The sequence below is a fragment of the Sprattus sprattus genome (genome assembly GCF_963457725.1).
Source record: "Sprattus sprattus genome assembly, chromosome: 17".
Taxonomy (NCBI): Eukaryota; Metazoa; Chordata; class Actinopteri; order Clupeiformes; family Clupeidae; genus Sprattus; species Sprattus sprattus.
In genome coordinates this window covers 10,541,216-10,553,654 of record NC_137915.1, presented here as the reverse complement: position 1 = coordinate 10,553,654, position 12,439 = coordinate 10,541,216, and the positions used below count along the sequence as shown (strand labels likewise).

At 46.2% G+C, this 12,439-nt stretch overlaps 1 protein-coding gene across 1 annotated transcript in view; it reads right to left on the bottom strand.

Moving 5' to 3' along the window:
* Positions 1-12,439, bottom strand: part of pou6f2 (POU class 6 homeobox 2) — a gene marked incomplete at its 3' end in the record, with an annotated part of 87,531 nt that overhangs the window by 46,940 nt on the left and 28,152 nt on the right. The gene's annotated exons all lie outside the window — the stretch shown is intronic.

Here is a 12,439-nt window from a genome sequence, read left to right as displayed (position 1 = left end):
GCACCAGGCCCTGATGCTCTGGGGGGACTGAGTGCTGCTTGACTGACAGTAAAAGCATCAGGAGATGGAGCCACTGCTTTTACTATGGGGAGAAGGGTGTGGGGGGGTTAGAGTTGGAAGGGGTGGGGGGGTGGGGGGGGAGAGCTCCACCACAGGCGCTTTGCTTACCTCCCCTCCCCTCATCCCCCTCTTTGACTGATCATATTTTGATAGCAATTACGGCATTAAGAGACAAAATGGAGCACGAGAAGGCGAAATAAGAAAAGCAGTCTGTATTTTTTTCATGTTTCTTATTTTAAGTCATGTATGAAAAGAGAGAAAAGACTCTTTTGTGTTGTTTTTTGTTGGCCTTGTTTTTTTTCTTTTTTTTTTCTGTATGCCTCCCAGCAACATTATGGGGTTATTAGGCAAAGCCGAGCTCCCGCTCTCCTGCAGAAATAAAATGATTTTCAGATAATGAAAAGACAATGTGGAGATGAGGAGGACATCACAGGCCCCTTTGTAGTGTTCTCTTTCTCCCGGCTGCTTCGTGCACGCATGGGCTCTTCACAAGGCATTGTGTGTCTGTGTATATTTGCGTGTGCGTGTGTATCTGTGTCAGCATGAGCCTGCCTGTGCTTATGTATGTGTGGATGTGCATGTGTGTGTGTGTGTGTGTGTGTGTGTGTGTGTGTGTGTGCGTGTGTGTGTGTGTGTGTGTGTGTGTGTGTGTGTGTGTGTGTGTGTGTGTGTGTGTGTGTGTGTGTGTGTGTGTGTGTGTGCATGTGTGTGTGTGTGTGTGTGAGTGTGTGTATGTGTGTGTGTGTGTGTGTTTACACTGACAGTGGGGTGCAGGGTCAGAGCATACACAGAAAGACAGAAAGGGAGCATGGGCGCACGAGAAAAGAGAAAGCGATGGAGTGAAGAAACGGAGGGAAAGAGTTCAGTGGGGATGAAATAACCACAAACAATAGGATTTGCGCGCAGTCCGCCTCTCTCCATCTTCACCTTGTTAATTATTCCCTTTGCTCGTCTCAGCGCGTGCGTAAGCAGTTTCGCGCCGGAGCCTCGTGCCCGCGAGCACAACACCATCAGCCTCGTCGGAGTCGAAAAAAAAGTTCTAAGTGCCGTTCTTTGGCAAGCTTGTGATTTCTAATGCTCTTTAATACGGCTCTACGCCGAGAAGAGAGAGCAAGACGGGGTAGGATTCAGACACAGATCCACTGGCTGTGAGCAAATACATCAAAAAATCAATAAATAATCATCTGTCAGATAAATCACACATACACAAATTAGCCTATGTAAAGCACATCCTGCTGACAGCAATTATTTAAGATCTGATTTAGAACAAAGGGAACCTTGATATATTTGATACACCCACATACAGTACACACTGTATGTACAAACCTGCATATATATATATTTATATATATATATTATTTTTTTCACGCTCTCTCTCAACAGAGAAGTGTTTAATGTGATCTCAGCTTTTTACCAGTGAGCTGCTTTTTGCCGCTTTAGTGGTTTCCCCTGGTGCTGCATGGCAGATGAGGTATTTGAGGGGCCAGTGTGTGTGCGCGCCCGCGATGTATGATGAATGAAGAGGGCTGCTACTTATACGCTTATCGTGTTCACTGAGTAGCAACAGGTTCAGCAGAGGGCACCGGCAGTAAATGAAATCTTCGCGCAGGACAATACATCATGGGGAGAAATGTATGCAGCCCCAAACTTACAAGCCAGACGTGAACCAGGAGACTGAGAGTGGGGGCTGGGGGGTGTCTGTGGGGAGTGTGGTACTGTGGGTAAGAGAGAGGGAGGGAATCGGTGGGGGGGGGGGGGGGTATGTGGAGGAGAAAGTGGAAAGTGAAATAAAGAGAGTATGAGGAAGAGTGGAGGGAGGGAGAGTGAGAGTCCAAAAGAGAAAAACAGAAAAAGGATGAGTGCAAGTGTGAGAGAGGGAGGGAGAGAGGCAGGTAGACATGTTGAATCAGACCTATTTTCATATCAGCTGATCTGTGTCTTTTTTTTCTCTTGGCTGCTGTTAACCATTTCGGTCTCGGGGCGTGAATTGAATGCGCCATGGTTAATCTGCACAGGGAAAATAAATCACACGGTCAGGTCCATTTCCCAGGCAATATGCTTCGATGGCAGGCTCAAAAGGCTCAGCAGTATATTGAATTTCAGGGGGTGTAGACATAGTGCATCTCTGTCAACTCTGAATGTTGGTTGTTGTCTACAATCACCGTGAAGAGGTTTCAGATTGTTAAACCGAATGTTGCTATGTATGCAACAGAGAGTGAATTACAAACACACAAATAAATACTCTTCTGTTGCGTCTGTGACCACTAACAAGAGCACATGGCGTCTGAAAGAAGAGTTTCATGTGTATAGCAAGCACTGACTAGATACTAACTAAAGGAGTACAACAGTGGATCAAGAATCTCTCTGAGAAAATATTCAAGGCATTGTGTTCAGTAAATAAATAGTCTGTGGCTATAAGAATAATAACAAGTATCTTTTGCTCTTTTTCACCAAGGTTGAATGTATGGTCATTTATCATCTCCGTCCAAGAAGAAGACTAAGAAGACACTTGCTATCATACATACAAGAAGAGAAAAGGCCATCTTAACTGTTGAGAGTTTACACAGTGGGAAACTGCAGGTCAAGCAGGAGCCATATAGGGAAGGGGTCAATTAATACAAAACAAGGAAGAAAGAAAGAAGAAGAAGGAAACATGAGTGGATCTTGAAAAGAAGATACAGAGATAGAGGAAGAGATGAGAATCGGAGCACCACTCAATTGAGCCAGTTTTTTATTTTTATTCTTCTGTTTTCTTTCTTCCTCCTCTTTCTTTCTTCCTTCCCCCCACCTCTCTCTCTCTCTCTCTCTCTGCCAGTGTACAGTGCTTATCCCTGCTCTTCTGTGGTGGCTGAGACAGTAATGGATTTCTCTGGTCCTCTCTCGCCTGTGGTCTTTACAACTGCTATACGATCCATCCCTGATGCGTTTACTGGCGGGTTTCGACAAAGACCCCCCGGGGACCATTACACTTCTCTGGCCCTCTTCGGGGGCCTTTTTGGCCCCTCCTGACACCCATCCAAGTCGTAGTGAATCTGAGCCCACCGGCCCCACTGAAAGTGTGGCTATTAATTAACGTAATTAGTCCTCTGGCTGTCAATTAGAAACCACAGATAGCTTTTAGCTGCCGCCTGTCGCCCTGCTAACCCCCGAGACAAGGGCTTCGGTTTCTTCGCCATCTGCTTACGGAGGGGGAAAAACTCACTTCGTGGTGGGCTTCTGTTTCTAATTCACGGAACTGCAAAGCGATCTACCCGCTCAACCTTTGAATGACACAGGGTTGGATCGGTGACCTCCACCACCTGTCGTGCACACATCTGTGACGTGCGTATAGATTTTCAACTTTCACGACTTTCCTCCAAAGTGGTTAATTGGCTGGTTTTAGGTAATACATCCCCAAATGATCTGTCTTACCATGCTTTTACATTGGCATCGGAATGATTCATTTCTCTGGTAGGGGGGTCCTTATTGATTGCGTTTCAAGTGCTATTGATCGTGTAATTGGCTTGTCTATGGATATTCTTACAGATTTGAATGGAGGAGATACTAAAACATGTGACAGGTGAGGAATGCTGATTTGTATTGATAAACTGATTCTTTGGACATTCATGAGGTGCTAAGTTCATAAGCAGTTTGCTGGATTTGTGCAGGCTCGTATGGATCCACTGGGGAAGACTGTAATGATAGGGGGTGAGGGGGCCACATCGATTTAGTCAGCCTGATCAATACACTTGTTTTCACTGAGCGAGTCAAATCTGTCTTATTGACAAAATTGTTTATTTGCAATAGAGAACACACAGAAAGTGATGTCCACCGACTACACACCATGCCTTATGATCTTCTCTCAAATTATGGACCTGGACAGGCAGGGCTCACACAGTTGAGTACAATGCTCACTTTTCAGACCATTTGCTTCAGATGAACCTCTCGTGGAAAGGCGCAGTTTGACAGGATTACTCCCTCGATTGGACTAAAAGGGGACCCCAGTCTGTCAGAGATGCAGCAAATGCTTTTGTCTACGCCCTAACCTGCTACTTTTAAAAGCTCTTGCCTGTCAAGAGGCTGGCTTGAGCCAGTCCGATGCAAAATGGCAAAACCTCATTGCTCCCCATCTTTGGGGAAAGGTACATATTTGTGTCAGTAATGTCTCTCAATCTCTCTCTCTCTCTCTCTCTTTCTTTCACTATCTATGTCCTCTGTCTACTTTACCCTCTTTCTGTCCCTTTTAGTCCACAGACTAAAGGGGTGAATTCCCTTTGCCAGCTACTGAGGGATAGATGGAGCAGTAAGTCACATTATATGGGGCGGGAGTTTACTGGCTGCAGGAGTGAACACAGCCCTACATCATGGCCAGCGTGCGATAACACCACTTTCATTGCAGTTCACTCCCATGAAATTACCATTCGCATTACAACTCATGCAGAACTCAGATAAATGTTTTAGTGAAAAAAGGAGAGAAAGAAAGGAAAAAAAAGAAGAAAAAAGTCACCCAATTCTTCCTGACAGGAATGCCAGTTTCATAAGATTGCCAACAGTCTCTCTCTCTCTTTCTCTTTCTTTCTCTCTCTCTCTCTCTGTTCGCTTGTCTTATATTTCATTTGCATTTGGTGAGTTCATTTTCCTTTCACTGACCATGTAAGTCACTAATCAATTCCCATTTCCAATGCCTGACATCAGGCCACTGCTGAGATTATGATCCCTGCCACGATGGTCTCTAGCAGGTCTTTAAGAAGTACAAACAGGAAGTCTTTTGGAAAGGTTTAAGGGACTTGTTCTTTTGCTTCTTACAAATCTGTTGTCTCCCACTGCCAATGCTATCTTAATATGCTGCTCTGTAACTGTACTACAACTGAAGAAGCTCGGGGACATTCTCATTAAAGAGAACCTTTTACTAGTGGTTGTAATCATGTCAGTTATTGATGTGTAATTACCTTGTTCTAATACGTCAAACTAAATATGCCAGGTCCATTATGCTATGATTACAAATCCCAACTAAACTCTGTTTAAGGCATGATGAATATGCTATTACGTCTACTGTTGTCAACGATAATTATTGTTGACTTGAAAATAAGAGCAGCGATAGGCTTAATAATTGTATGCACATTTAACTGTAGTGGTATTAGTCAGAGGGGGCTGTGTCTGGCCAAGAACAGAGCGCATGATGTGTGCATATCGGCGATCCCAGCTCCTACATTTTTTCATTACATATTTGAGTGAGCAGGAGGACAGGGGGAGCCTCGCGCCCCGGTAATGCGCTGTTATACTCCAGGAGTTCCTCCGAATGAGAGGGGCTGCAAGTTTTAGGGGGCGCGCGTGTTCCAAGCGATTCGTTTAATTTAATGCCGGTTTGAAAGGCTTAAGTCATTTCAGGCCTCCCTGCACCGGCTTCCCCCCCCCCCCCACCCCACCCCCCACCAATCCCCACACCCAACCACCCACCCACCCCACACACACACACACAAGCACATGAACACAGCAGGTTCGTCCCTCCATGAGGAAAAAAAAGTCGGAAAAAAGTTTATTTGAGCTTCTCAATTATTTGGGGGCGAAGACACAATTACCATAAAATATGTGCCTGGGACAAGGGAGGAAAAGATGGAGAGGGGGAGAATCCAATCAAAACCACAGAGGCATTTTCTTCTGGGCTTTGCTTTGCTGTTTGTCCTGATTCCCTGTTGTCTCCTTCTGGGCTTTTTTTTTTGACACAGGAAGGGCAAGACATCACAGCCTACTCGATCGAAGCAGACAAAGCCATATCCGATTATCATTATTATTGTCTTTTCCCATCCTCACTTTTCCCCTTCCTTTTTCTGCTTTTTTTCTCCATTGCTGCCTTTCTCTCTCTCTCTCTCTCTCTCTCTCTCTCTCTCTCTCTCCCACCTCCCCCCCCCCCCTCTCTCCATCCCTATCCCTTGTGCCACATCTCAGGCAGTTTCACTGGGGTGACAACGCCACCAGTCACGAAGGACACAACAGCATGTGGCAGGGCAAGCGTTTTCTGAACTTGCGACAAGACGAAAAATGCCACAAATATGTCAAAACAATAACAACACAATTTTATAAGACATTTGAAGGGCATGGCTTTGTGCTTTGTGGCCTTAAACTGATATATCCATTTTTCTGAATGTAGGAACTGTACAGTGTTGTGGATTTCAGCGATGTAATTAAAAAATTATAGAAACATTTAAATACTATACAGTTCATCTATGACTATAAGTAACAGATTAAAAAATATTGCTTCTGGCATGTACTCACACTCTGATCCCACACAAGGAAATAAACAAATATTTTTTTATGGGCATGTAATATGTAGTTTCTGTGTCTGCACCTAAACATTTGTGTGAGCATGTCATTGCCAGTGTGAGGATGTGTTTATTTGTTTTTTGTGTGTGTGTGTGTGTGTGTGCAACTACATGTGCATCAGACACAAACATGCACACAAATACTCAACATAGGCGCACACACACACACACACACACACACACACACACACACACACACACACACACACACACACACACACACACACACACACACACACACACACACACACACACACACACACACATTGTCTGTGTACATTATGATTGGTGTTTCTTCTTCTTCTCCTACCCTCAAACCTCTACTCTCCCAACTGGTGCAGGCAGTCAGCCAGCAGCTCGCTTGCAAGCTGCTTATTTAAGGCAGACAATAAAAAAACCAGAACGAGAAAGGGGGGTTAAAAAAAAAACCAGAAAGACGCTGTAAGATATCAATGGAATATGAGAGATGAGAGGCCCCCATTTCTGCGGGGATTGCCTGGTGAAAGCGCCTTGCTCCCCACAACCTCCCCCCTCCACACACACACACACACACACACACACACACACCCTCTTCATCTCTGAAGGCACCTCTCACTCTCAATTATTTGGCTGCTGTCACAACAAATCAATCAAATTACCGCTGCAGGAGCCGAGTGCAGGTGCTCGCTAGCACGCCGCCGCCGCCGCGCACATTAGCTTTGAAATGTATGAGGTCTACAATTTTATCACTCTTATTTATTTAATGCGCCTTTTCTCTCTATCTCTCTCCTTTTCTCTCTCTCGTGTATGCATGTTATCTCTTTTTCTCTCTCTCTCTCTCACGGTATCTTCATATCTTGCTCTGTCTTTCTGATTTTTTGATCTCTCTTTCGCTATCTCTCTTACTCATTCTCTCTCCAGGCAAGTAGTCCTACAAGTGCAGAAAAGAGAAAAAAAATAAGAACGTAAATCAGTAAAAGACATGGCACAATACGTGCTGAGGGGGGCACTTCAGATTAAACAGGGGCAAAGGGAAAAGCAAGGGAGGGGTATATGCGTGTGTTTGTGTTTATAGAATTCAAAGCAGAGTACAGAATAATCTGCACCCCTGATGGAGCAGTCAGTTCCATTGTGATGCTATGTGGCTTTAGGAATGCATCATTTCATCAAATGATTCTTATCAGACAGCTACATTCTGTATAAACACATTAATCAAGGAGGATGTTTTGCATTCGGTTGCATTCCTAAGTAGCTGTCTTGAGTAATTTTGCCCAGTCCATACGTTCAGAACATATCAGCTAGTTCAGCACCCTGGACAGTACCCTGGCCTCTTGGCTGAATGTGGCCCACAGGGAAGATACTCAGATGTCTTAGACAGGGCTCCGTAACAGCCTTTATCAGTTAGTGTTACTTTTAATAATGAAAAATGGATTTGGATGTAATGAGATTTGACTTCAGACCAGTGAAACTCTTTGAATCAGTAATCCATTTCAGAAGACATTCTCCCATTTTCTGCAAAAACTTCTCTAACAAATAAACAAACAAAAAAAAATACACAAACATCCACACCTATCAAAATGTGAGTATCGCAGATCTATAAAGGACAGTCACACATCTGCTGCTACACAGAGATCTATGAGATGTTCCATCAATGGCCAGATTAATAGATAGCAAATTCCATTCCCCTCAGGAGAGTTTTAAAATCACAGTTAAGCTGCTTCGAAAGAGACTCTGCCTCTTACCTCTTCTTTGTGTGTATGTGTGTATGTGTGTGTGTGTGTGTGTGTGTAAGAGAGTGTGCGTGCGTGCGTGTGTGTGTGTGTGTGTGTGTGAGTGTGTGTGTCTCAAGGGGTAGAGGGGACAGATTGGAGCTCAGGCACTATTCATTCACTTGGCCTGACTTTCAACCCGACAGTCTCACCTTTTTCCTGCTGTTAATTCTTACTCTTATTCTTTCTCTCCGTATCTATCTGTCTGACTCTTTTTTCTGTCTCTCTTTCTCCTTCTCTTGTATGAATCTTGTGTGTGTGTGTGTGTGTGTGTGTCTGTTCGTGTGTGTGTAAGACCTATGAACCTATGGGTGACTGCCTTTATGAATGTGGGCATGTGTGTATGTACTGTATGCATGACTCCCTGTGGCTGTTTGTGCTTGTGCATGAATGCCCTCTGTGTGTGTGTGTGTGTGTGTGTGTGTGTGTGTGTGTGTGTGTGTGTGTGTGTGTGTGTGTGTGTGTGTGTGTGTGTGTGTGTGTGTGTGCCTGTTCGTGTGCGTGTGCGTGTAGGTGTGCCTGTGTATGTGTATGTGCATGTGCGTGTGTGTGAGAGAGAGAGAGAGGGAGAGAGAGAGAGATATTCCTTTGTGTGTCTGTGTGTGTATGGGTGTCTATCTATGTGAATGTGTCTTGTGTGTAGGCTATATGTGTGTGTATGCCTGTGTGTGTGAGAGAGAGAAAGAATGAGAGTCAGAGAGAGAGTCTGTCTTTGTGTCTGTGGGTTTAGGACACCCCCATGAGGATGAGATCATGTCTCTAGGGGTTTATCTAGCTGCTCCTCTCCTCCCTCTCCCTCCTTTCTCGTTCTCCTTTGCACATCCTGGACACATCATAGCTACACATATCTCCCCAGAGCGTGCTCCACCTGATGGGGGGGGGTACGCCTTCACAGGGGGTGGTGGTGGGGGGCATTGCCATCCTGACGAGAGAGGTGATGTAGTGATTATGCCCGACATGTTGTCTCATTAGCGTACACGAGTGCCACATCACTGGCAATTACCTTCTGCTACAAGAGTGCCGTTTCGTGTTCCTCTGCGAGGAGGCGCGGAGGAGGAACGGCGTTCCTCGCCCAAGCACCATCCCCTTCCCCCCGCTCCCACTCCACACACACACACACACACAGACACACACACACACACACACACAGACACACACACGCACACACGCACACGCCGACATGCTTCGGTGGAGCTTTTGATGTAACAAATCAGGCAGGTGGGATAAAACACTCAAACACACTCGGATATATAAACACACACACACACACACTGGCATACCAGTGCATGAACTCTCACGGAGCTCCAGCAGATGTTTGCTGGGAGTTTGAGGAGGAAATGAAATGAGCAGCGGGTGAATCGCACTGCAGCCCCTCCAGCTCTTAGAGAGGGGGGGAACACAACACAGGGGGGGATCACACGCCTCAGACACATTAGAACAAGTCAAGAGAAACTCTAAATGATTTCAGAGACTATACTCCAGCTATGAGACCGGTACACCAGACAGGCAGAATATGTGTGTGTGTGTGTGTGTGTGTACACTCTTCACTTCCATGAAGACGAGAACGAACCACACAGACATATAGAGGCAGGCTCATTAGTGGTGCCCATGTCTTTTTCTGTCGAGAACCGGAACACAGAAGTTGTGCCTTTGTTAAAAATAACACAACTCAATGATCAAAACCAATGTACTGTATGTATGTACATGGTTATGAGTCTCAATTGATGTTTAATTAGTTGTCTTTTGAAAGGTATTTGAAATGATCAAGACCTTTCATTGATCATGTCATCAGGAAATGGGTCAAGTGTGTATGTGTCTTTGTGAACACATTGTATGGCATTGTGGTATTGAGCTCTGTTTGAATCACGGTCTGAGTTTACACCACAAGCAGCAAAATACTGTGTGCCTTCCACTGCCTTCTTTTCCCTGTTTACTGTGAATTTTCTCTCTCTTCACCCCCCTTTTTCGTCATTCTTTACAGGACGTTTCTGAACATTAATCATCCTGACAAAATAACGAGCTACAAGAACTGCCCGTGTTTTCCTAGCTGTGCGAACGCACCGCCAGGGTTTTATTTAGGCAATGAGACTCCGACTGCGGTACACAGTTTCTCCTATCACCATGACGGCTATTCATCACAGTGGAGGAAACCTGCCCGTTACACACCATCAACCCTCCCCCACCTCCCCCTCCTCCCCCTCTCCTCTCCTCCTCTCTCTTCCCTGTTCCTTGCTCCAAATATCCTTTGGTGCATTTGCTCCTCAACAGAGGGGAGGAATGCATAAGAAGAAAAAGAGAGGGCATGAAGGGAAAGGAGGAGAGAGAAGAGAAGAGGAGAGGAGAGGAGAGGAGAGGAGAGGAGATGAGAGGACAGGAGAGGACAGGAGAGGAGAGGAGAGGAGAGGAGAGGAGAGGAGCAGGGCAGGGAGGGACAGGAGGGTAGAGAGTACAGGAGAGAAAAGGAATATGAGAGGGATAATAAGAGGCGCCAGAAAGAAGGGAAGCAGAGAAAAGACGAGAGAGGAGAAAAGGATTTCTCAAAGGAGAGAAGAGAGGAGGTCTATAGGGGTGTGATGCTGGATAATCATCAGAGAAGCTGGGCTGCTCTCTGACGTCCTCTGACTTATCTGGGGTGTGAGAGGGAACTGATAGGGCTCCACAATGAGGAGTAAGCAGCTCAAGTTCGTTCGCAACGTTAAGAGGAGAAGCCAGCACTGCTTTAGGCCACATCCCTGTTAATCTGCCGCCGTGTTAAATGATCCAGCGGAGGAACCTGTAAAGCGAGCAGCCTGCGGCTAGATTTAGCGTTAGCAGACACCTCTCTTCCTGAGACTGGCTGAGGAATACACACTGACTCACTGACGTACCCCCTCTCCTTGCCTCAATGCTGCTGCCAGTCCCCCCCCCCACCCCTGTTCTCCCCCCCCTGCTCGACTCGTATGCAAACACTCTCATTAACTCAACATTACTCGGGTCATTAGGTCTGAATGCGGGGGCCCGACACGATCTGATACTCGCTCCCTGGAGGACTGGTGTTTGAGCGGAGGATAATTAGCGCTCAGTGGCGGGAGATGGGTGCAGATGTAACCCCCACCCTCCCCTCAGCCGTCAGAACCCCCCCCCCCCCCCGGGTGTTCAAGACAATCTGGCCTCTCATCCTCTCCACTCTGCGGTGCTAAACATGGGATTAATCAGGCCTGGAGGACGGAGAGGCGATGAGAGGCGATGAGAGGGGAGGCGAGGCTGGGTGTCGGCGGCAACGGCGGTGTCAGCCCCGGCGCTCTTGGCTGAGGAGGCCCTGACAGAAGTGCTGCGCCAGCAGGCCTCAGTCACTGCGCGGCTGATGGGGGCCGACAGGAGGGTGTGGGAGAGCGGGCCGTGGCCACAGGGCCCCTGGACACAGTCAAGACATTTAACTTCACTCGCCACACGTGTCACATTGGGTCTGCGTGTGAGGGGGGGGGGGGCCTATCCACGCCGCCCGCCCAGCACCACCACTGCCTGCTCACGACGCCTGTCAATAAGAATATTCCGGAAAAATAATGTGTTTTGGTTGTTTGCATTTTATTTCTGTTCCTTTTTGTATGTTTCTTGCTTTTTTCCTTCCTTCCTTCCTTCCTTCCTTTCTTTCTTTCTTTCTTTCTTTCTGAATAAAAGACGTGGCATCTTTCGCTTTCATAGACATAGACATTTATTGGTCAGCAAATGTGTTTTTTTGGAATACCTTTAAATAGCAGAGGAGAACATGTCTTTCCAGAACACACGCATTTCATTCCACTTGGGAGCTGCTTAGGGCAGGAAATAATTGTGCTGTTGGTTAAATGGCAAACATTTATTTCCTGTGCCTCTGCTTCAGTCTTTGAAAACGAAAAAACAAAAAAACAAAAACAACAAACAAGCCAAAGCAAAATGAATATGATGTTAGAGACTTATCCCTCAGTTGTCTTCCCCTTTAGAAGCTTCTAGAAAGGAGGAGACAGATCCCCTGTGGGTGCATTATCGTGACCTGCAGACAGGTTGAGCACACTGAGAAGGTCCCCCCCCCCCCCCCCCCCACTCCCTACATGTCTTGGCAGATAAGTGTTTATTAAAAGCCCATCCGGTCTGATGCGATGCCTGTTGTTATTTATGCATGTTTGTGTCCATTAAGCTTTCTATTACCACATCTCCTCCTCTGAGGCATCCCTCCATCCATTTCCTCACGTCTGAGGCCAGTGGGCCACACTTCTTTTTTTGTTCCCCTCTCTCTCTCTCTCTCTCTCTCTCTCCCTCTCTTTTTTTCTTTTTCTTTCCAGTGGCTGGAGCATTATTTTAATCTCCATTCCTCCGAAA